Below are 23,516 nucleotides of genomic sequence, written 5' to 3' on the forward strand. Positions count from 1 at the left end.
CTCAATCCAGAGATGGCAAAAATAAGGGAGAGGGAGGGAGGGGATTGGAGGGGTGACAACAGATGTGCTCCCTCCTTCAGAGAGCTGCTTGTTTGATGGTGACAGTGGAGCGTATCATGTAGCCTGAGGTGCTAACAGTAAATATTACAATACCACAAGATGCTCACTGCAAACACCATTTCTTGCTCTCTGCCAGTCAATTTCTCCTTTTTACCCCTGTGGTGCTGCTCTGCTGATGGAACCAAGTCTGAGAGAAATTCAGCCTGTGTGAGCGTCTGTATATACAAATACACACACTCATATATATATATATATATATATAAATATATATATATATATATATATATATATATATATATATATATATATATATATATATATATATGTATATATACACATACATACATACATATATCTTTGTCTGTGGCATAAGAGTGTACAAAGCCAAATATTCAAACATGAAATTCAACTGTGAGTGTCTTTCTGACACATTACGAACAACTTAAATCATGATGGAAAAGAAAGTAAATCAACAAGGCACCATCAGCGAGAAAAAATGGCACTTTAAAAGGGCTTTCTGCAGAATAATAGGCGAGCCCGGGATTCATGGGATTGCATTTGGCTTCCTGTGGTGCTGGGGTGTCTTTGGCTCGCTCAGTCATTTCAGACAGAGCAGTGGTGCCGTCCCACCCTGGGCGCTGTACAGATGGGCTCATGTGTGGAGAAATGAGCCGCGAGCAATCATTCTCTCCTTCTCTTTCTTCCCCCCCTCTGTCTCTCTGTGTTTGTCGACTTCTCCTTGCTTTCTGTTTACCTCTTTCTGCTTCCCCTCCCCTCGCTCCCCTCTGTCTCATGTCTGTCCCTTCATCTTCTCTACCTCTCATTATCACCCCCCCAACCCTTCATGCATCTTTTTCCTCTCTTCTTTTCTCCATCGCTCTTCCTTCCCCTCCCTCTATTCCTACCCCCTTCTTTCCCCCCGTAGTGACTGTGTCCTGGGGCTGCAAAGTCTCGTCTCCCTGCAGTGGCAGTAGGAAGACTCGGCAGGAGGCCCGGCAAAACGAGCTCACCGAGACGCAGGAGCACATCTCAGGCTTGTGCTACCGGAAAATCTACCCGTTCACGCTCTGCCGCGCAGCCAGACGTGCTGATGGAGGCCGCGTGATGGGGAGATGTTGCAGAAGGAGCACATAGCCTCTGCTATTGTTTAGGTTGACACTTTCTTTACAGTAGCTCCAGCACAGTTAAGGTGTATGAACACAGTTAGCATTTCCACCCAAACTGGCCTGTAGTTTCTGTCTTGTCAAAGAGCATTTGAGGCTAGTTTTTTTTACCCAGTGTGGAGCCTAAACAGTCGTTCTGGATTTATTACAGAGTGTGCTAACCATGTAAAGGTTTTCAACCCAAAGAGGCAAAATAAGATAGTAATTTACAAGGAAAACCAATCCTGTTATATGTTTCTGAAAACTTTATGGTGTATACTCCACTTGTCAGGCTCATGCTAGCATTTTTGCTGTTTAGCTAACTAAGACTTGGTTCAGGCTATCAGACAGCCACATGTCAATTACTAACCTCTAACACTGTAATCTCAAACTCACTGTGGCTGCAGTTTCTTCCATTTCCCCTTGTCTTCTTTGTGATATAATATTGTGCAGATACTGCAACTGATTGTCAGTATGTAAGCTCACCAGGGCTAGCATTAGCAGATGACTTCCCTGCATGGCCCCATCATCCAAATATGTTGACAATTGCCAAAACATACACTTTACAAAAATTTGACTCTCACCCTAAAACCTAAACACATTACCTGGGCCACTGTCTTTAGAGTATATTAGCATAACAAAACATCTGTAGCTAACCATACCGTTACAGGTACACAGTTTCATAGGCACATTTTTATGGTGTATCTATCATTGTATGACTGAAGAGCAGACTTTGAGCTTTATTTCACGAGGTTGTACAATTTTTTTTTGCATATTTAGGAATTTCTAAATTTTTTTATTTTATGCAATTCATAAACAGTTGACACAATACTTTTGCAACTTAAAATTAAAGTCTGATTTTCAGTCCCATATTGATTGTTTGATTTAAAATACACTGTGGTAGTGTAGAGAGGGAAAACTAAAAACAACAAATGTGTTTTTGTCCAAAAATTATGGACCTGTTTATAATTCACTATAGATATTCACTAACCTTCAAAACCTTGCTGTTTTTTTTTATTTTTTTGTTTACATTTGTAATTAAAGAAGCCCTGTATATTTTTTTTATTTTTGAAATGCTTAACCAGAACACGGATTATCATCTGTAAAGGTCAACTGATGAGCTTACCACTAACCTCTAATGCCAATCAATGTTACAAGTCTGATGTCTGGTCTACACTTAATTATGACACCTGGGAAAACGGCTACACTCAACTATTTTTTTAACAGTTGAAAGAATTTGGAATTTTTCACATTCCCAATAGTGATTATATGCTTGTTACATTTTTTGGGGAACAGAAGGAGCATCTGGACCTAGAAATGGCCATTATGTCACACTAAAAAGTAGATAATATTTATCTGACTATATCCATATTAAAGTATATTCATATATTGGGTGTTTGCTCAAAGCACTGACAGTTAATTTTTAGCTCCTCTGTGTTTTCTAGCTCTTAGTCAGCACGCAAGTCATCTGTGTTTCCTTAATCTTTTCTCAGTATTTGAATATTTGGACCCTGTTGGTGCCCCCCTCCCCCCGTCTAATGCTGAGGCAGAATTCTTCATTTCTTCTGCCACATCTCCCTCGATGATAAGTTCGGCATCTGAATCAATCGCAGGCAGCAGGAGTTCAGCGAGACGCCAGAGGCCTCCGAGGGTCAGCCAGTTAGAGTTTCACTTGAGGAAATAGGAGCGCTGTCAGCATTCTCCGCTCTCATCCTCCAGCAGGCTGCAGCGGTGCTCCTATCAGGTTCACATGCTTCCTGGTTTAAATTACAAATAGGCTTTGGAGGAAGCGAACAATAAACAGCAAGCCATAAAAGCACAGCGAGGGACAAAAAGGACTCATTTGGTTTGATTAAATAATGTATTGATTAGGCAATGTGTAATTAGTATGGTCAGCAAATGTGTGTGAAGGGTGGATTGTTTTAACATAATGATGTGATTCTTGGTTTCCTGAGGTCATTATGGACAGATCAAAGACTCCACCTTTTGTCTTGGTCATGCGCGGTATGGCTGCCTCTCATCATGTTTGTGCGTATTTGTGCTGACTTTGCCAAAGGGGACACACATGCAATTCAACACATGGAATTTCTACACTTGTGAGGACAGTGGGAAACAAATGCAAAGGTTTCTTGCAAACCCTAAGCAGAAGCATCCAAACCAAAGGTTTAAATGCTCGAAACTGTTTGGCTCATTTTCGACACAAAAATCATGGAACCACTGATTGGTAGGTGCAGCCTGCAGATTCTGTCCACAGTTTTCTTTCCAATTAAATTTTCCCAACCTACTGTATGTAAAACCAGGTTTTCTAACCTTTGAAAATGTGGGCTGATCCTCAAAAGGCACCAAGTCAGAACTGACTCAAGTACCAGCACCGCATCAGTGGAAGGCCAATCACAGTGGTGACAGGGTTAAAGGCAGGGTACACACTGGACACGTCAATAATCTATCACAGGGTATTTTAAGTATTATTTAAAAGATAATACAGTGGAGTTTGTTTTCTTATTTGAGTGTAGATAGGTGCTTCTATCTGGCTAGATGCTGTTAACAATACTGCTAAAGGTGAGATACAATAGTTGTTCAGTCTGTTTTCAAAGGCATTTGTGTTGTTGTATATGCTAAAAAGTAGAATAGTTATTAGATAACTGGTTTGAGTCTGTTAGCTATTTTTGGAAAAACTTTCCATATTTGTTGCACTTACATGTTTCAGATCCTTAAAAAAATATTAATAGTACAAAATAGATAATCCAAGTTAATACAAAATGCAGTTTTTCATAGATGAAGATTTCATTTATTATGGGAAGAACGTTTTCAAACCTTTCTGGCCCTGTGGTGAAAGTAATTGAACCCCTGTGTTACATCACAAATTAATTGTGATTAAGGACATTTTTTGAAAGCTGAGTTCAGTTTCATGAACCACATCCAGACCTGACAACTGCCGGACCTGCTGAATCAACAAATCACATAAATAGAACCTGTCTGACAAAGTGAAGCAGGCTTAAAGATCTCAAAAAGCAACACGTCATGCCACAATCTAAGGAAACAGCTGAGAAACAGTGTGGAAAAGGGTCTGGAAAGGGTTACAAAACCATTTCAGAGTCTTTGGAGACTACAGTGAACCACAGTGAGAGACATTAGCCACACATGGAGAAAACTTGGAACAGTGGTGAAGCGAGAGGACATCGACGACTCATCCAGGAAGTCACAAAAGAACCACAACAACATCTAAATAACTGCAGGCCTCACTTGCCTCAGTTAAGGTCACAGTTCATGATTCAACAATAAGACAGAGACTGGGCAAAAATGTCGTCCATGGGAGAGCTCAAGGAGAAAACCACTGCTGACCAAAAGGATCACAAAGGCTCATCTGACATTTACCAAAAACATCTAGATCAGGGGTGTCAAACTCATTTTCACTGAGGGCCACATGAGCATAATGGTTGCCCTCAAAGGGCCAGATGTAACTGTAAAATAGTATAAATGTAATTCAATGTAACCAAATATAACATAAAATAAATGTAACTACTTCATAACATATTGACAAATGTATTTATTACTCATGCAAGTTACAAAAATTACTGTGCATTTAAAAAGTGTTTGCTTGTTGTTCTGTTACTGTAACATACATCTAATCTAATTTGTCAAGTTAAGAAACCCACATTACTCCACTGCTCAACAATCAAACTATTTAAGCAAATAAAGAAAAATATTTAAACAAGTTATGATAATAACTTTGGTCTCGTTTGAGAGGGTCAGAATAACATACGACCATAAATAGTGAGCTACCAAGAACATGTGACAGATGTAGAATTTTACAAAAACAACATTTGTCTGCATAAACCTGTAAAACCTGTAAACAACAAAAACATTATTGCACATAAAGTAGTATAATATAACTCAAAATAACAAATAAACATTGTCTCAGCTCACAACTAAGAGTTCAAAATGACATGCTGCCTGTCCTTGAACACATCAAGTGGATCCGCTCTCCACCAACCTTATCCATTGATCATGTTCTGAAAACAACAAACACAAAACAACATGTAAGTACTGTCATTAAATTGCACTTGGTTGAAATACATTTTATTATATTTTAAATAGGTTTTTAAAGTTACTTACCTATGTGTTTTCTGGCCTGATGTCTGACACTGTTTTCCTTTGGTCAGCGTGTCAATGTCTGGTTTTAGTTCTTGTGCTGTTGCAATCCACAAAACAGCGTGGAGGTTGTCATCAGTGATGCGTGATCTGTGCTTGGTTTTGCTCAGATTCATTGTTGAAAACATCTGTTCACACAAATAGGTGCTCCCAAACATGGACAAAACACGGGCAGCATGAAGTCGAAGCTGTGGCATTACAGCAGGGGACAGTAAACGGTAAAAGTCCACGACTGCAGCATCCTGGAACTTTGCTTTCAGGCCGCTGTCGCCTTGAAGCTCGATTAACTCGAGCTGAAGGTGATGGGGGGGCTTTGCTGACATCAGTGGTGAAAGGACTGGTAAAGATGGCAAAGCCCGAGTGTTGTGCTCTGAAGTCCGAGAAGCACCGATCAAACTCATTCATTAACCGGCTGAGTTTTGTAGCCAAACGAGCACATGAAAAAACACCCGGAAATGAGGCTGAGATCCTCTGACAAACAGAAAAGTGGACAAGATTGCCCTGTTCCACTTGGCACTTCCATAGATCCAGTTTATGCTGGAAACATGTGATCATATCGGACATCTGTGCGATGACTTGTTTGCGTCCCTGCAGCTTCTGATTCAGTTGCGCGAGATGCTCAGTTATGTCACATAAGATGGCAAAATCACACAGCCAGTTTGGATCAGACAGTTCAGACAGGAGTTTTCCTTTATTCTGCATGAAAAGAGCAATGTTCTTCCTAAGCTCAGAAAAGTCGTTCGAGGACTTTGCTATTACTCAGCCACCTCACTTCTGTATGGTATGGCAGGTCTTCATGCACCAAATCCATCTCCTGCAGGAACAGCTGGAACTGGTGATTCAGGCCACGCGCCCGAATGAAATTTACAGTTTTCATGACCGTGTTCATTACATGATTCATCTCCAGCACCTTTCCGCACAAAGCTTCTTGATGGGTAATGCAGTGATACGTTATCAGTGGTGTGTGACAGTTACTTTTTAGCAACCAGTCCTGCTTTTCCCCCACACATAGCAGGAGCGCCATCTGTAGTTAACGACACCAACTTTTCCCAGGGCAATCCAGTTTTACTTATGGATTTCTCCACCGCATTATAAATGTCCCGTCCCGTTGTGGTCCCATGCATGGCAGCTACATCCAAGAGCTCCTCGGTGACAGAGAGGTCCGGCTTAACGCCTCTAATAAAAATGAATAGCTGCGCCGTATCCGTGTTGTCTGTGCTTTCATCAACAGCTAATGAGAAAGCTGTGTAACTGCGAGACTCTTCAGTTAGCTGTGTTGAAAGGTTCCCTGCTAGCTCTGTGACTCGGTCGGCGATGGTGTTTCTTGACAAACTGACATTTTGAAAAGTCTGTATCTGGTCGGGGCACACCTGCACACACACCTTCAGCATGCATTGCTTCAAAAGCACTCCCTCCAAAAAACATTTTAAGCGCGGGCGATTTCTTCAGCCACAATAAAGCTAGCTCTCACTGCCGCATCATTTTTGGCTTTGGCTTTTGTGAACACATTCTGCTGCCATCACAGTTTGTCTTTTAATTCTTTGACTTTTTGTTGTTTTTCTTGAAGGCTAACTTTGGCATACTTGGCTCCGTGTTTGGTGTCAAAATGCCAACGTATATTGTGCTCTTTGACTACCGACAATGCCTCATGACACAAAAGACATACTGGTTTTTCTCCTTGAAGCATAAACATGTATTCACCTTCCCATCTTTCTTGAAACATCCTTCCGTCTGCATCAATCTTTCTCTTCCTGGACATTTTGGGATCATTTGTGGATAGCTCTTATCACTTGTCGCATTAATTAAACACAGATATGGATAAACTGCGACCTAGTGGCGGAATACTGTCACTGCACTGGTAACACAATCGACATATTGACATATAGACCTATTATAGACCTATTATAAGACACATTAACCACTCACTTGAGTTTGACACGTGATCTAGATGATCCCCAAGAAAATATTCTGTGAACTGACGAGACAAAAGCTGAACTTTCTGGAAGGCTTAAGTCCCGTTACATCTGACATCAAACTAACAGCATTTCATAAAAAGATCATCACAGCAACAGTCAAACTTGGTAGTGGTAGTGTGATGGGGCTGCTTTGCTGTTTCAGGACGACTTGCTGTAACTGATGGAACCACGAATTCAGAAAAACCTGAAGGAGGATGTCCGACCATCAGTTCATGGCCTGAAGCTCAAGAGCACTTGGGTTATACAGCAAGTTTATCTTTGAAACATGTAACCTCTTGGTACCAAAAATCTCATCACTTGCCTTCAGATTCAGTACGCAGATGAGTTACATAAACTGGTGTCTGAGATGTAGACTTACTTACTTACTGATGGATTAAGCTGAAGTTAATTTTAACCTTAAGCTGTTACATGTATTAAAAGTGGTGTAAATGCATTTGATGGTGCATTTTATAAAGGACACTGAGGGTATACAGCTGACTGCTTTAACCCAGCGAGTTTTCTGCTAATAAGTAGGACAAAACTGGGACTCAGCCCAGTTAGTAACTGAATTATAATTGGATGTAAAGCGTGCCAAACATTTTCTGTATGCCACACATGAAATTACAAAACTAAATAGCCAACAGAAAAGAAAGCAATGAGTGACATTGTTCCTATATGTCCAATGAATTCAGGTTTCTCCAAGTTTCTAGCTAACTTTTCTGAGGTTGCCTGTAAAACTGACAGTAGAGTGTAAAGATCAGAAGATGAGAAAGTAGAACAGCCTAAACTTGCCTTGCTTTCCAAAAAAAAAAAAGTCCTCACTTTTCAGGTTCTAACTCTCTAACTGGCTCTCACAAAGACACAAACACACCCACACAGTCACACAGGTACGGCGCTGAGCGACTTTTTGGTCTCATTTCTCCTCTTCGCTTTATAATTCACACCCTCTTACCCTTCAGCGTACAAGACCATCACCTTGTTCACTTTTATTTCAAACTGCAGCCCTTGCACAAGTTACAATTCGCCTCTCCCATTCTGCTGCTCACAGCTGTCTCGCTGTATTACGCTGTGTTGTAGGCCTGTCCTAACCCGGGGTGTCTTATCGTCTCTGCTTATAGTCTTTTCGTCAGTTTTCTACTAATTCTAGCCAATTTTCAGTTAGGTGCTATGAAAGCCTGATATAGTGTATGAGAGAAGAGAAGCTGGTGAAGGTTTGGGCTACAGTTTGTCCTTCTCCCTCACACTCCCCCACCCCCATCTTCCCCTATCTGGAAAATTCAATAGACTAACCTTAAGAATTTAATTGATGCTGCCAACGGGATTACAAAAGGGCCGGCCGGCACAGGCCGGGGACAGCTGATTAGCAGCAGGGGTAATTGTTAATTGATTGATGTATCTCCTTACCTCTCTCGCTCTATGGGTCTTTTAAAGAGTGTTTTGTTTGCCACAGTGGCAGCGCCAGTGCAGCCGAACAGGGCATTACCATACATCTTGGCTTTTTTCCCCCTCCTCTTCCGTCTTTTAAAAACTACAGCCTCCTGGATATCTTTGTATGCTGAGACAAAAGGCGGCTAAATATGCTGGGTTTAAGGTCACTGATAAGTGCGTAAAGGGCAGTGATTCCCATTTGGAGCTGACAAAGGAAACTGACAACCTGCAGCTATGTATGGTAGGTATTGGAGCGCCGCTCCAAAATCTCTTTCCTGCTGTGTTTTATTTAGTGATCTGATTTTTTGCTAACCTATGCTTTCTATTTTCAGAAATTAGCTCAGCCAAGATAAAAGCCTGGTGATTCTAATGATTCTGGGGAGAAAAAAACAGTAGGTATGTAATAGCAAATAAGACAGAAAGAAACCAAGAGGAACACAGCGAGAGATTTGGATGTGTGTGAGCGTGAAGTGATGCTTTTGGGGTAACACAATCCTTCGCGGGTTCAGCAAACAGAAACAATCTGTCCATTATGCCGTCTTTTCTCTGACAACAAGGCTCTTTTTCATTCTGATGCCTCTCAGTGTGAAAACCCCGGGCTGTGACTGTCCGATCGGCGACTCCGAAAGCTTCCGCTGCAGCTATTTCTGCTCACCCTTGTCCAAGCCAACACCAAAGCGGCTGCCAAGCGTCCCCCCCCCAGCTTTGGCACAGCAACGGGCTGACCATCAAGCAATTACACGGGAACTTGGCAATCGGGAGGAAATCCAGTCATTAAAAGGGCTTAACACTGGCAGAGGGTCTCGTTGGTGGCGAGCCGAAGCGCCCGCTGCTCCCCGTGCTGAATGGGACCACTGGGTGTGGGGGGGACTTGTAAGGGGGGAGGTGGCGGTTTCATATACCAAAGATTTGGCAGGGACTGACTGGGTTTGTGTCATTGTGTACATGAACACGCATCTGTTCACAAACACACAGTCTCTGCATCTTAGGCCAGATGTTCTCATTCTTACAGCAGGCTTCCACAGCAGGATACTATGTCATTGCTTTAGGGTAAAAGCCTTGTACTTCTAAAATGTCAACTTTTCAGGAACTCTGAGAAGCAGCCTCAGTTTTAGCGTGATGACAGTGTGTTTTCCACGTTCCCTGATTGGCTTTGAAGCCGTTTCATAAGCCAGAGACTGTTAGAGACCTTTCTCAACCCACAGCAAAGCTTTTCAGCCGAGGTGAGAACATAAAAACTTGACAGAATTGCAGCTGTGAGGTTGTTGCACTACGACAGTGGTGATGTGAAGGCAAGCGCCGCATCCATGACCAAGGTTACAGGCTATCGACTGCAGCAGACATAAACAGCATTGGATTAGAGGCACTGGTTGAAGTTTCAACACATTGATTTGGCTTTTCATCAAGGCTTCTGGACCAAAGGCAAGGCCAGCATACTGTGGTTTGGCACCAGACAAGCATGTTTGGTATGCATAGTATGGCGAATGTACAGTATTCAGTGAAATATTAATTAGTTAAACCAATAAAGCACTGCATATATATTTTTCACAAAGCTGATTTGCATATTATTTAGAGCCCTGACAGCTGTTCCTGCATATTGAAAATATATCCATCCATATTCTCTATCTTTTGTCCAATTGACAATATTGCAGCATTTCATCCCAAGCCAAATCTGGCAGCCATGGCTGCTTGCAGCCCAATTTATTTCCCACATTGCTAACAAGGAACATTAAACTTTCAGAAACTTTAGGCCTTCAGATAACAGAGGGAAATCAGTTGAGTTTACACAGCTAAATCTCATCCACCTTAATAATGAACTTGTTCTTTTTTAACACTGACAGCCACAAAAGTATGCATCCCCTGAATTTACAGCCAACAATTAAAGTTTGTCAAATTATATGTTGATTAACATATGTTGGTTTATAATGACACATCTGGTTGACCTTAAAAGATAAGACGAGAAGTTTGTATTCTGCATGGTGCTTAATAAGATTCAAAGTTCAAAGAGGAAACAAGAAGCAATGCGAGAGTACAAACCTTCACCAGGCAGTTCAATGTCTGGGCATTATTTACTTTTAAGGGAATAATATTGTATTATGTTTACATTCATTTATTTTTCTTTAAATGCAGTAAGAGTCAGATAAGGTTAGCATGACAGATGTTTACTTTGATTACAAAAACTTTATGTAGGAGTAGGTATTAAGTAATTGTAACTAACTGGACATGAATAACTTGAGTTTATTATATAATATTATACTACAGTATATTTTTAAGTAGCTAGGCAACTCATTCTTTTTCTCTTTACAGCACTTTCTTTGAAATAAAAAACACTTTGAGGAGAACTTGAAAAGAATGCAGATGTGAAATTTAAAAGTGAGGTCAGAGGTCAAGCATGACACGATATATGGATGCAAACTATGACGTGACATTTAGAATCCACATAAACCAATGTGTCATTCACTAAATGTTGCAAATAATAATAACCAAAGGCAGTAGAATTTTAAGCATTCTTTTAAAAATAAGCTGCCAGCAGAAACAGTCGCAGTAAGAAACATGTATTTAAATGGCGCTATCGATCAATCAGTGAAATGTAGTATAATATTTTAAACCTTCATATGGGACATCACCCTTGTAAGAATCACAGTTTTTAAGTTATAAGACACTTTGTCATTTTTTTCACCAATAAATCATTAAGTTCACCTTGAAGACCTCTGTGGATGTGACCCAAATTTTAACAGATTGTTAACATGACCCCACTCTGCACTCCTACAAAGTTTTATTAGAATTCATTTAAAACTTTTTGAGCTATCGTGTTTATGGACAGAATGACACATAACTTAAAAACTTAGCATCCAAACTAAATTTAAACTTACACTGTAAATAAATATTACTAAGCAATTAAAAAACAAATTTAAAGTCTGGCTTACCAATACGCCGGTTTACATGCTTGTGACACCTAATTGTGGCTGAAGTACCTCAGAGGCATTGCGTTGATTATCTTTGGCCAAATATATTTTTACACCAAGAAACATCGAATTGAAAACAAAATGTATTGATGCTCACTCCTTGTCTTAATGCTGGCATATTTCCCTGCATTTTTATGTGTCATGACATTTAAAAAAGAGATGCCACAGACAAAGTTATGTTGTCTTTTTTTACTAAGACTTCTGCACATAAAGCTTTAACAAGTATGTCTTAGTAATAAAAGGAAGCTCTGTAACGTGTTTTCTGTTAATATCAGTGGAAATAGAAATATTGTCAATAGCTCATCATCAAAAGTCACAACCCTCTAGAGCAACTGTCAATGACTGCTCTGCGGACATGATTGTCCATCGCTCCGTGCCGAGGCCTTGGGAAGTGCACTCCACGTTGAACTGCCATTGAACTCCTCACAATTAGTTTCAATATTTTCTCTTTCTTTCCAGCAGAGGCTCTGAGCAGCGAGCTGAGCACATTTCAGATGAAGGTATCCCTTAGAGATATTTAAACTCCCTACGTGCCGGCGCTGCCTCCGGGAGTGTGGTTGGGATGGTTATTAATGCATTATTTACACATGCTTCCCGCTGTCTCCTATTGTGGCTTGGCTTGATTAAAAGGGATATTGCTAAGGAGGCACTTTTTGCACACTGTGATAGGAGAAAGAGAAGTTACTTTGTTATGAAGGACTTTTCTTTGTTCTTTTTTTTCTTTTTCTTTTTTTTAAGTACTGCAGGTTTTGTGGGCTCCTCAGATTAGACTAAAGATGATCTGAAATGGACTCTTGTATTAGAAACGAGCACTTCCAGGTCTTAATAGAGATCTCTATAGCTCTCTATTTCAGAAAGAATCAATCTTCAAGATAGAAATCATACCTGAGGTAAGGCAAGATTCCCTATTTCAGGTTAAAATGACATGACATGAAATAAACATGTATTTGGTTTGCTAGCGCCAGTTAGCCAAAAAACACCCTAAATAGAAAACTGATGTTAGCCCAAAGAACATAACTAGCTATTTGCTTCTTAAGAGTGACCTCTAACCTGAATATAAAGGAAGAACACGCTTACTGTGAATTGAGCCATTGTTTTGGGCCTATTTCTGGGCCTTAATACTCAGTGCTAGCTTGTTTTTCTGGAGCCAGAAGTGATCATGTTTAGACAAGATGGCGCTATGCTGTCGGCTAATGTTAGCTACCTTGGTTTACAAAGTGCATCTATAAACTGTATGGGCACGGATAGTTGCTAAAAAGAAAGCACTATAATTTCCTTTACCAGAACTAGAGCACATCCCAAAGGCACTAATACCACAAACAAGTTGAAAAGGTCCAACTCTTCACTCATATTAGACAGCTATTAGCTTTACATAAAGAACGGAGGCATTTTTTTCATTCATATCAAGAGTTGATCGACAATATCTCTAAATGTATTAAAACTGGGCATTTTAAAATATAAATATTCCCTTACAGAAGGTGTTGCCCTATATCCTAAGCTGCCAAAGGCCTAATGCGTGTGGAACGTATGCTCTTCATCTATAATTATCTCAACGTTTCTAATAGGCCTTCAGTGTTTTACAGGCTTTCTTTAATTAGAACATTGCCTTCTAGTGTGGTGACAAAGGATGAAACGAGGCCTCGTCGTCCCCCAATAATAATTCCCCAGCTAAATAAATAAAGTCCTCCTTATATTGGACGGTCATGGAGGACCATGTTTTAGTGGTATTTTAATTGAAATACATGATTCAGACAGCTTGTTTCTGCACTTACTCGCAATGAACCATATCTGATTCGTCATTAAGTAATTATGAATGCTAATGCAAATAAAGCACCTTTCAAACGGAGCTCTCCCTCTCGCTCTCCCCCCGCTGTATCTCTCCTTACAAGGAAATTAATCACTCGCTCCTCGACGGAGGGGAAGACGACGAAGCAAGGCAGCCAGCTGCGGGACGGTCACTTCACTCCCTTTCTGTCGAGATATGAAAGAGAGGAGAGACATTAATGATGTCTTGGGGATTCCACCAGGGAAAGTGAAAGGACTCTGAGGGAAAATGAGAGCACTACTCGTTTCTTTTTTTTTTTCTTTCCCCGTTCCTTGTTGCTTTAATAAAGCAAGGAAAGGAATGAGAGAGTGAGAAGGGGGGTAGAGTCACTTAGAAGTCGCCCATAAAGCACAAGCCGGAGCATTTTGCAGCAATTACAGACAGATTGGGGATTTAGATATTAGTGCCCGGTGGTCCATTAGCTGGTAATTTGCCTGTCTTTTTTCTCCACTCTCAGCAGAGGAGTGTTCGTGCTAAGATCTCTACCACTCTAATCCTGTAAATAATAGCTGCATGGAAGCGAGAGGAGAGAGCAGGTCTCTGATCGCTGAGTGACACTGAAGATAGCTGAGTGGAAGGTTAGAAGGATGGGTTCATGGCAAATGTGCACAGTTAAAAGTAGTATCTCCAGACATGAGTACAATGATAAAATAACTGTGACAACATGGGCTAATTGCTTGGAATAAGAAAGCTCGTGTTTCGGCATTCGCATTCTTCAGAAACTTCGTTGCCTTCAAGCACCGAATGCAAAGTTCTTTGCTGTTTTCATTGACTGAAGAAGATGAGCATGTTGGACGTGATTCCCACATTTGATTCAGCACGTGTTCTGATAAGAATCCCAGAAAACATCCTTTCAATATAGAGAAAATAGTCAATATTAGACCACTCTGTAAAACCCTGAATCACTTTTACCTGCTAACTATCTGTTTGCACTCTTTCATTCTAGAGGAGGGATGTCAAATTCATTGGGACCAGTGAGACTTTCCTTTCAGTCACTGTAAAGAAGTTTAACCACATATTTAATCCCTGAGATATCTTAATGTAGAAAAAAAAAAGTAATTTTAACAGTTTGTCTCAGTTTTTCTACGTGATAAAGAAATCCTGCCGTAGTAAATGAAAGAAATCTGTGAGCACAACTCTTTGGGCTTAAATTGGAAGGAATAAATGTGGTTGCTCATTGCTCCTCCTTCACATTTTACAAAACTGTCCAGTGGCCCAGACTGGAGTCTTTGCCGGCCGATTCTGGTCCCCAGGCCTTATGTTTGACACCCCTGTGAAACCATGGTTGAAGTTATGGATCTGTTGAGTTATGCATTTACTAATTACCAAAACATGTCTGGACCGTTCGTGCACCTCCACAAGCCTGGCTTCTTTACTCTGCCTTGTTTACACAATACCCACTGCACTGCTCTGGCACTGAGCCGGACATGTTGTCTAATAGCCACAGTTTGTACAAAGTGAATTCAATTATACAAAATGTTTTGCGAAACTGTATCCAAGTTTTTGATGCCCTGCTGCTCTGTGGCACCAAGAACAGAAGATCTGCCTGCTTTGATGGTGAGGATTAAAAGATGAAGATTTAGTTTCAGCAGTTCTCAAACAACAGCTAACTCTTTATGTTTAGTGTTGTAAAGAAATTTAGAATATTACCAGATATTTTAATTCTGTTTAGTACAGGAATTACAGTACTGTGCAAAAATCTTGAGCCATCAATCATCTGTTTGTATTTTGTTTTCAAGGAGCCAGACACATGACTTTTATTTTTATTTTCATGAAAGGAGCAAGACTGTGTCCTGCAAAGAAACAACTGTATTATGCTGCTAACACAACTTTGGCTTTTTTGCAAGTATCTGCACAGACAGCGTGCTAACACGGCTCTAATGAAGAGCCCAGAGAGACGTTAAAGCTGAGCGAATGCCGACCCCATCTCAGCAGCTGAGCTTCAACAGGTAACAACAGCAGTGATGAGCAGTCAGGCTTGTAGCATTGAAGTGTGGAAACCACTTTGAAGTCTTTTTGGGCTGGTTTTCAAAGATCGTATGTGTCACTAGGAAAGCAATTTTTGTTTATGTGTGGGTCTGTTTACAATATTAACTTGTAATTAAGTCACAATGCATTTCAGGTTAAAAGCAATGTAACGAGTAGTGTCACAAATTACTTATTTTAGTGGCTAGTGATGTTATTAATTGCTTTTAGGAAAATTAATGAGCAATGTGTGATATATACTTTTTTTTTTTGGTAAAAACTGATGAAAAGTGATGAAATTATCAAAGTATCATTAGATTTTGATCCAACACACAATACCATCTGGAAAGCATGTGATTCATTTTCCAGCATGACAATGATCCCACACACACTGCCAATGCAGTAAAATCATACCTGCATAGAAAAACATAAAGTGGAACACTATCAGTCATGGATTGGCCTCCACAGAGCCTGGACCTCAACATCATTGAACATTATTGTCTTTTACTTTTTGTGACATAAAAGCAATTTACATTTTTCTTGACAAAGCAAAGTGTGCCTTTTGTTGTTTATATTTTTTTTTATCCGGTTCCTGAAGTCTGTTACTGCTGCTAAGACCAATTTTTCTTGACTTTATTGTAGTGTACACCAATTTAGCCAATTTCCACAGCATAGGTCAAGCACACATAATTAAACTCATTTCTCAAATTAATTTAAAGTGCAATAGTTCCCAAAAGAACTGCAGTTACAATAAGAGCATAAATGAATACTCAAAGAAATATTACACAGCCAGTATGAAGAGATCCAAAAAGAGTCTCGATGTAAATCGCCCACCATAGAACAACCGTAATTGGCTTGTCCACAAAGCTTGTTATGAGCCGCTGTGGGCAGTGTATTGAAAGGGGATGGTAGGTAGTCCCTGTGGCCTGGCCCTGGGATGCTCAAGCTTGGGGTGACATTAATCACGGTCCCCACTTTATCGATTGCCTGGATAATGGTTCCGCTTATCACCTCACTGGTTTCTAAAGGGGCAAAAGCCAGAACTATTCAGGGACATCCTCACTATTTTTCTATTTTTTTTCTCTTCCTGTTTTGCTTATTAAATTAGTGCATTCAGGATTATTGTCATCAATGTCATCATCATTAGTGCTACAGAGTCCAATTCATATTATAAACAAATTAATAAAACCCAAGAGCACAGTGGACACTTATTAAAAAACATTTTTCCCGTGTTTACATACTGGATCTGTTGCGTTAGGTGCTTACTATATCAGCAGTGGCATAAAGAGTACCCATCCATCTTTCACGTCTCCCCCTCTTTTCTCACCTCTAATCTGTGCTCTCTCATCTCTCTTTGCAAGAGGAAGAAGGTTAGCCGAAATCTCCACAGATCAATTAGGAAAAGGGACCTGCCCTTCAGAGCAAGGGAGGGGCAGGGAGAAGGAGTAAATGACGAGAGTACGAGTGAGGCAGAGGAGCAGGAGAGGTGACATAGGGAGGGAAGAGGAGGGGCAAAGGGAGGGAGAAGAGAAAGGAGAAGATGAGGGTTGCAGGACTGGAATGGGTGAAGGGAGAAGAGGAAGGCGGGACATATGAATATCAGCACAGCACCCCGCAGTGGCGCCAACTCGCCAATCTCACTAATAAGTCAGCCACTAGTTGGCCACTTTCCTGGTCTCCCCTCGGCTCTGTGCCCTAATAGGCCGTCTCTATGGGATGAGAGGCATCCATGCTATTAGTATCTGTCAATCTGGCTGAAAGAGCCGAACTCTGGGGACCTTCTGGATCAGTGGCCCTCTTGGGGGGACTTGGCATCCCTTCTTAAGCCACAGGAGGGATGGCCCCTAGAAGCTGTAAAACCTAAAACTCTAATCTTGGAGGATCTGGGGTTCAAGATGTAGAGAAGAGAAGAAAGGCAAGAAAGGATGGAGGCTGGCAAGGGAAATATAACCTGAGACCAGGATACTGACAAGAATGCTCCTAATGAACCTCTGCTGATTCCTTTCAACAACAAACTCACTGAAAAGAAAAATAGAAGCCTGTGCATCTTTTCTAATTCAAAGGATTCAAGTGTTTCAAAATTTGGGAACTTGAATCCAGTGTGTGGGTAATACACATAATATAGGTGAAGTCAGGTTTACAGATAAATTAAATACTGATGTTAAAATTTCCCCATAAAAAGCTTCTTAGCTGAATTTGGACTGATGGTGGACAAAACTCCAGATCAAAGAATAAAAGCCCATCCGAGACATCTGGAATTCTACTTCAGGTGAAAAAATCCCATTTGAATTTTGAAATTTATGCACATGCAAAATTACAGGTGAAACTGATCTTTGCATGTGTGATTTCTGAGAAGTCTCAAGGGAAATGAAAACCATACTTTTTATGAAACCCATTTTCTTACCAGGGCATCAAATACTGCTGCTCTGTCAGACACTGCTGGAGTCACGGGGATATGCATAAAGTGTCCTTTGGCGCTGGTAAAGTGACATGATCTGGGATCGTAATGTCGCTCTTTTAAAAAGCAAGAAAGTCTAAATTGGGAGGCTGAAGAGGTGCTGGTCACAGGTTTAGGCACTAAAAGCTACTCGAATCGGGTCAGGACAAAATCATATTTTAGGTTAAATTCACTCCTTCAAAACCTTAACCTTAACATTTTCATCAAGGAGCTGAATACAGCTGTTCTTCCTGATTGTTCTGGTGGCGATTACTGCGGTTGCTAAAAGACTTCCAGTCTTATAGAAGTCTGAGTCAAATAAACAGTGAAATGTTAAATTAATTAAACTGTTATAATTTCAGGACCATGGACAGCGTGCAAGGTTTTAAACTGTTTTAATGGCGGATCTACACAAATTCAGGTATTTCAATAGATCACAGATAAAAGCACACAGATAATTAAGGCAACTAAATTCTTTTAGTTTATAGTGGACTACATCTAAAGTTTTCAGAAGAAACAGGGAGTTAGTAGTGCTATTTCGTGTACGTGTCTCACCTTGCTGCACAATTTATTGATTGGCTCACTTCCAAACTTTTGTTGTCTTTCTACACAACTTAATTAATTCTGATTGGATCTCATCTCTCTTTTTTTCTTCGTTAACGAAGTCGTCACTAAATTTAATCGTAGTTTGTGTCCTTGCGCATCAGTTTTTAATTAGTTATCATCTTTTTATTGAAAGAAAAAACAGGAAAACTATGAAGAAAATTATTGGTCAATCAAAAACTTAAAAACTCAATGAAAACCGCATTTTTTTAAGACGAAACAAATCCAGCATAGAAAAATTGTAGTGTTACTCTTAAAACCACCAGTTGCTGTTACAGATAAAAAGTTTTTTCAGTCGGGTTTTTTAATAATTCATTTCAACGCCTTGAAGGGATAAAAAACGCTACAGCTAGTGTCGAAATATCATCGCATACATTCCTGCACTGGTGTCAGTTACTAAAGCATGTTTCCATTATACCAACTGTGTCTGCCAGACTGCAAAGCTAGGCCTACATTTAACGTACACGTGTTTTAGCTTTATTCAAACGCTTATAGCTGGTATTAAACTACTTGCAGCTGAACACCACCTTAGTTTGCGAACTTGGGCCAAATTGCACAGCTATTGAAATGAAATGACTCCGCCTCTGTTTGGAAAACAGGCCATTATCTGTACTATAAAACCACACATTTATTATGTCTGTGAAGGTTCTCAGTCACACATTTATTAGCTAACAAGCTGCCAATCACAAGTCATTAGCTAATGAGAGTGTGGTTTCACATCCTCATTGAGGGAAAATGTTTCTCTCTAAGCTTCAGAAACCAGTAACTGACACAGTGGTAGCTACATACATCTTTTAAATGTCTTTGGTTGCTGTTTAGCATTGTCACCTTTAAATGATATTGGTTGCCAGGAGATAATGGTCCTGGGTGAATTAATCCCTGAGTCTGTCATTAGACCAGGGGTGGGCAATAATTGCCCCAAGGGGCCACATGAGAACCTGTGACTGTTCTAAGGGGGGGGGCACCAATAAGTGTAACTCTGCTCACAGTTAATTTTATCTCTTTATAAACTGTTACTGCTAAAAGTAGATGCTACAGTTAGCCCTAACTGTGGCCCTAATTGATCACCCCTGCACTAGACCAGGGTTTGTAGGCTTTACTCACTGATTTGTACTCACTTGTTGGTTCAGGCCCCAAAAATTACTTGGCTATGTTTAGTAAAAGATCACAGTTTGGGTCAAATGCACAGCATTAACCAATGAGTTCTCACATCTGGGTGTTAAATACTGCTGTTTAGTGAAATAGAGGTGGTGTCTCTACATTGGTGTTTTGTAGAAAGTTTAAAGGGTCGTGGTAGCAGAAGTTTATCAGCCAGGAGAAAGTGTTTTATTTGGGATGTTGATGTTTTGCACTTTGCTTCACTTGGTTTTTGTCACTAATGACTCTCAGTTTGGTTAGGTTAAAACACCCCCAACTAAAAGTTAAACCTGCAAACTGAAAAATTTGTGGTTACACCTACACATTACAGTACACTCAAATGCAGTGGGTCCTGATGTCCATCGGTGAGGAGCTGTTTCATTTTTCCCCAAAGGGAGAGAGAATGTTCTCAGCTCTGTTGGTTTGTCTGTCTGCTTGTCAGCAGTCTAGCATTCAGTTTTCAAGATATCACTTTTAAATTTTGTGTGATGGTAGAAACCAATAACAGCTGGAGCTGATTTAATTTTGGTGAAAAATTGGTCATTGTCACACCAAATGTGAAAATCAGTAAAACGTTATATTGCCCACAGTTTTTTATGGATGTTCTACTAACTTCACAACAATATGCAAGGTCTTGGAGGACACGGGTACCTTCACTGGGTGACCTTGACCTTCATTGTTAGCGCCCAAGGTCAAAGCTGACCTTGAATTTTTTTTTTCAAGAAACCATATTGAGTAACATATCATATGAAAGCGCATGGAGAGAGCTGTACCACACACTTTTTTTTATTTTTTCCAGTATGTCAGTTTTTCAATTGCAAGTAAAATAAAAAGAAGCATTATTTCTGTCCCACCCACACAGTTTAATAGATATGATCTCTGTGGTTTAACCATTTTTAGAGTATTTTCCCCTTTGTGAGCAGTAATTGCTTTCATTTCCACCGCACACTCTGCCTGTGTCTGTTAAGATGTAGATGATGATGTTTCATTTCAAACGATATTCACCAAATCCCTGCAATTAAGTAAGCTCGTTCCCCTGCTCCAAAAAAAAGAGCCATTTTTAGACCTGTGCCATAATAATATGGTGAAGCCCGCTCAGGGAGGGAACATCTTGCCCTTGCATCATTTTATACTGAGAGAGACATTTTTAATCTTGTGCATGAGTGGTGAATATTTCTGCCACAAGATAAATAATCTGTGATTTTATTTTATTTTTTTCGATATGCACTCTAATGTTGCTGCAGATTTGTTCAAATATGTTCTCCTCTCCTCGGGCAAAGTGTGGATGACACCAGACAGTTTTCATATATGAATAGAGTGGCATTAAGTTAGGGATAATCATGTTCTGCCGCTAATTTAAGGTAATGACAGTATGAGTATGTGAGTGCATACTGTCTCCATCACTTTCTCCCCCCGCAGCCCTCCCTCATGCATCGGTAATGAGGCGTAGGCTTATTGACTGAGGGTGGAGATATGATTATCTCTCCTCCATGCCTTTGCCTCCCTCTTCCGCATTCTCTTACTCTCTCCAGTCCCCGGCCATTCATCAGAGGCGGATAAGGCATGTTTGTTGCATGTATATTGATTTGTGCTGATTGTAAAAAAAAAAGCAGGGAGACTCATCAAAGATGGAGGCAGAGGCAGAGAGAGCCTACTGGGAGCCTGGTGGTGTCTCTGCAGGCCTGCATGCTCTCCAGCTTAGCTGATTCAGTGGGACTTCCTCTAACATGAAGGATCAGCTCTCAGAAGATTTGGAATAATATCCTATAAATGGGTTTCCAAGTGGTTGTTTTTTCCTCTCCAAGGTTGCTCGCAATTTTCAGCTTTCACATTTAAGGAGCTGGTGCAAAGTGGAGAAGCAAGTTTCACCATTTGTTTCAGTGTCGCTATGCTCCAAAACTGACTTTACCCCAAAGCTTAAAAACTTTTCAAAAACATTATTTTTCAGAAAACTGTAGTTCTTCATCACGTCTTTATTTTAGAAGCTATCAGGCTCGTGTCACTTTCAAACAAGAATCAGGGTTGAAAATTTCTGTTAAAGGAAGTGAAAGATTGACACTGGCTCCAGAACCAGGCCAGTGCTCATACCCTGCCATGTTAAAATGTCCAACTTTACAGGTTAAATGAACATAATTCCAGCATGTTTTGTTAACAGGTGTCCTGACACAAGCAAATGTTGTCACTTCTGATACGCTTTACTTTCATTAACTAGAGTCGCTGAACTGTTGTTGGTCTTTTGGAGCATTTGAGCTATTATTGATTTTTATCTCTCTCCATGCTCAGATGCCTCCATATATGGATGAATTACTGTAGCTACATATAACGTCTAGATCTCTGACATCCACTGAAAAAAGCAGGTTGGCTGTATCTTGATCCAGTTTAAAGACAAATGGTGACTGTGCTTTTGAGGTTGGTTGGTTGGTTGGTTGGTTGGTTGGTTAGTTGGTTGGTTGCCAAATGGTCACCAACCAGTCTTTAGGCTTCTTTGACTGAGCCCAAACCAGCTTGAGCTCCTCATTAAAACCTCATTCCCAGGCTCTTGGAACCATGCTAGGCTCCAGTTGCCTCGCTAACCTTCTAAAGTATTTACTACCGGGTCATATGTCAAGATTATAAGAAGAGTTTTGGTTTTTCAATTTGTGGTCTAGGTGCTATTATGTGTACTTTGTTGGAGCAAGCACTGGTGAAATGCAGGAAAACCATTGTGAGCCAGTTTTTTTATGTTATTTGTATTAATCAAGAAGAGCAGAAACAGAAAAATCAGGAGCTCTGAATTATTTGTCATTTTGCAAATTAAATCCAAGCAGGGTTACATTAGATTACTGCTGAGAATGAAAGCAGGCTGTATTTTCAGGTTATACGCTGTTTGCTGACAGTGGTATGCATATCTCAATGAGGGTAAAAACATAATAATATAAAGAGCACAGGTCCAAAAAAGTCAAGAATGGGAGAGTCTTACCAAACTGATGCTGTTCGCTCAGCAGGAAGATCCCACTCAGCAAGTTGTGACCTCTTTCTGCTAATCCAAAGAAAATCTACAGTTGGTAGCAGAAAAAAAAACATTAGAAAAGAAAAAAGAGAATTTAGCATCTTACAGTAGCATTGCACTTCATGGTTGTAGTTCTTGTGAGAAGCCAGCCTACACAGCCAAACTGACTTGCGTAGGTGTAGTTAGGATAACAGGAACACATGTACACACCTGCCAACATTTAGGTTTGAGAGTATGGGAGGTTTTCCAAACTGACTGTCGCTGCCTAACCAAAAGATGACGAGAGATCTGTGAAGTTAGTGAATTGTTTTTTTGGTTTTTTTGTAGTGAACTGTGTTAAAAAAAACACATGTGAAGTGATTTTGGTGACACCCCATTGTGTAGACTGAATATTTTTTAAGTATCTTTGTTTTTGTTTCAGGGTTGCACTTTGTAGACGGTCCCTGTTGCTTTGAAAAACCTGAGGTTTGCTCTTTTTTGATGGAATTTTAAAGTTTCATTTTATTATCTACTTTGATACGGTTGAAAAGAAGTGCTGTTTGTGTTTGTTTTTTTTTACAATGGCTCACTTATGAGTTATTGATTAAAGAAGGTTGATCAATAAATATCTTTCCAACTTTAGTCTGGATTAGTTGCACATTAGTTTCATATTTTTTAACTCTTGGCTTTAGACCATAGAAATAAATGGGAACAAAGTGGTGAAGCAACAAAGAGGCTAAGGGAGTATGTTTTCGTGTTCTAACTGTGTCTGCTTAGGTTCTCCGGGTACTTGGGCTTCCTTCCACAGACATGTATTTAGTTGATTGGTTGTACTGGGTTGTTGCCCATACATGTGAATGTGAGTGTACCCTGCTAAC

General features: G+C 40.2%; 1 long non-coding RNA gene across 1 annotated transcript in view; it reads right to left on the reverse strand.

Moving 5' to 3' along the window:
• Nucleotides 1-22,707, reverse strand: part of LOC146361376 (uncharacterized) — a 48,235-nt gene extending 25,528 nt beyond the window's left edge. The window contains exons 1-2 of the long non-coding RNA XR_014799525.1: nt 22,630-22,707; nt 13,538-13,674 (exon numbers count right to left, since the gene is read on the reverse strand). This is a non-coding gene — a long non-coding RNA (uncharacterized LOC146361376). The remainder of the gene's footprint in view (nt 1-13,537; nt 13,675-22,629) is intronic.
• Between the last annotated feature and the right edge of the window lie 809 nt (nt 22,708-23,516).

Source organism: Perissodus microlepis, chromosome 23 (assembly GCF_051167445.1).
Source record: "Perissodus microlepis isolate ML-2025 ecotype Zambia chromosome 23, ASM5116744v1, whole genome shotgun sequence".
NCBI lineage: Eukaryota > Metazoa > Chordata > Actinopteri > Cichliformes > Cichlidae > Perissodus > Perissodus microlepis.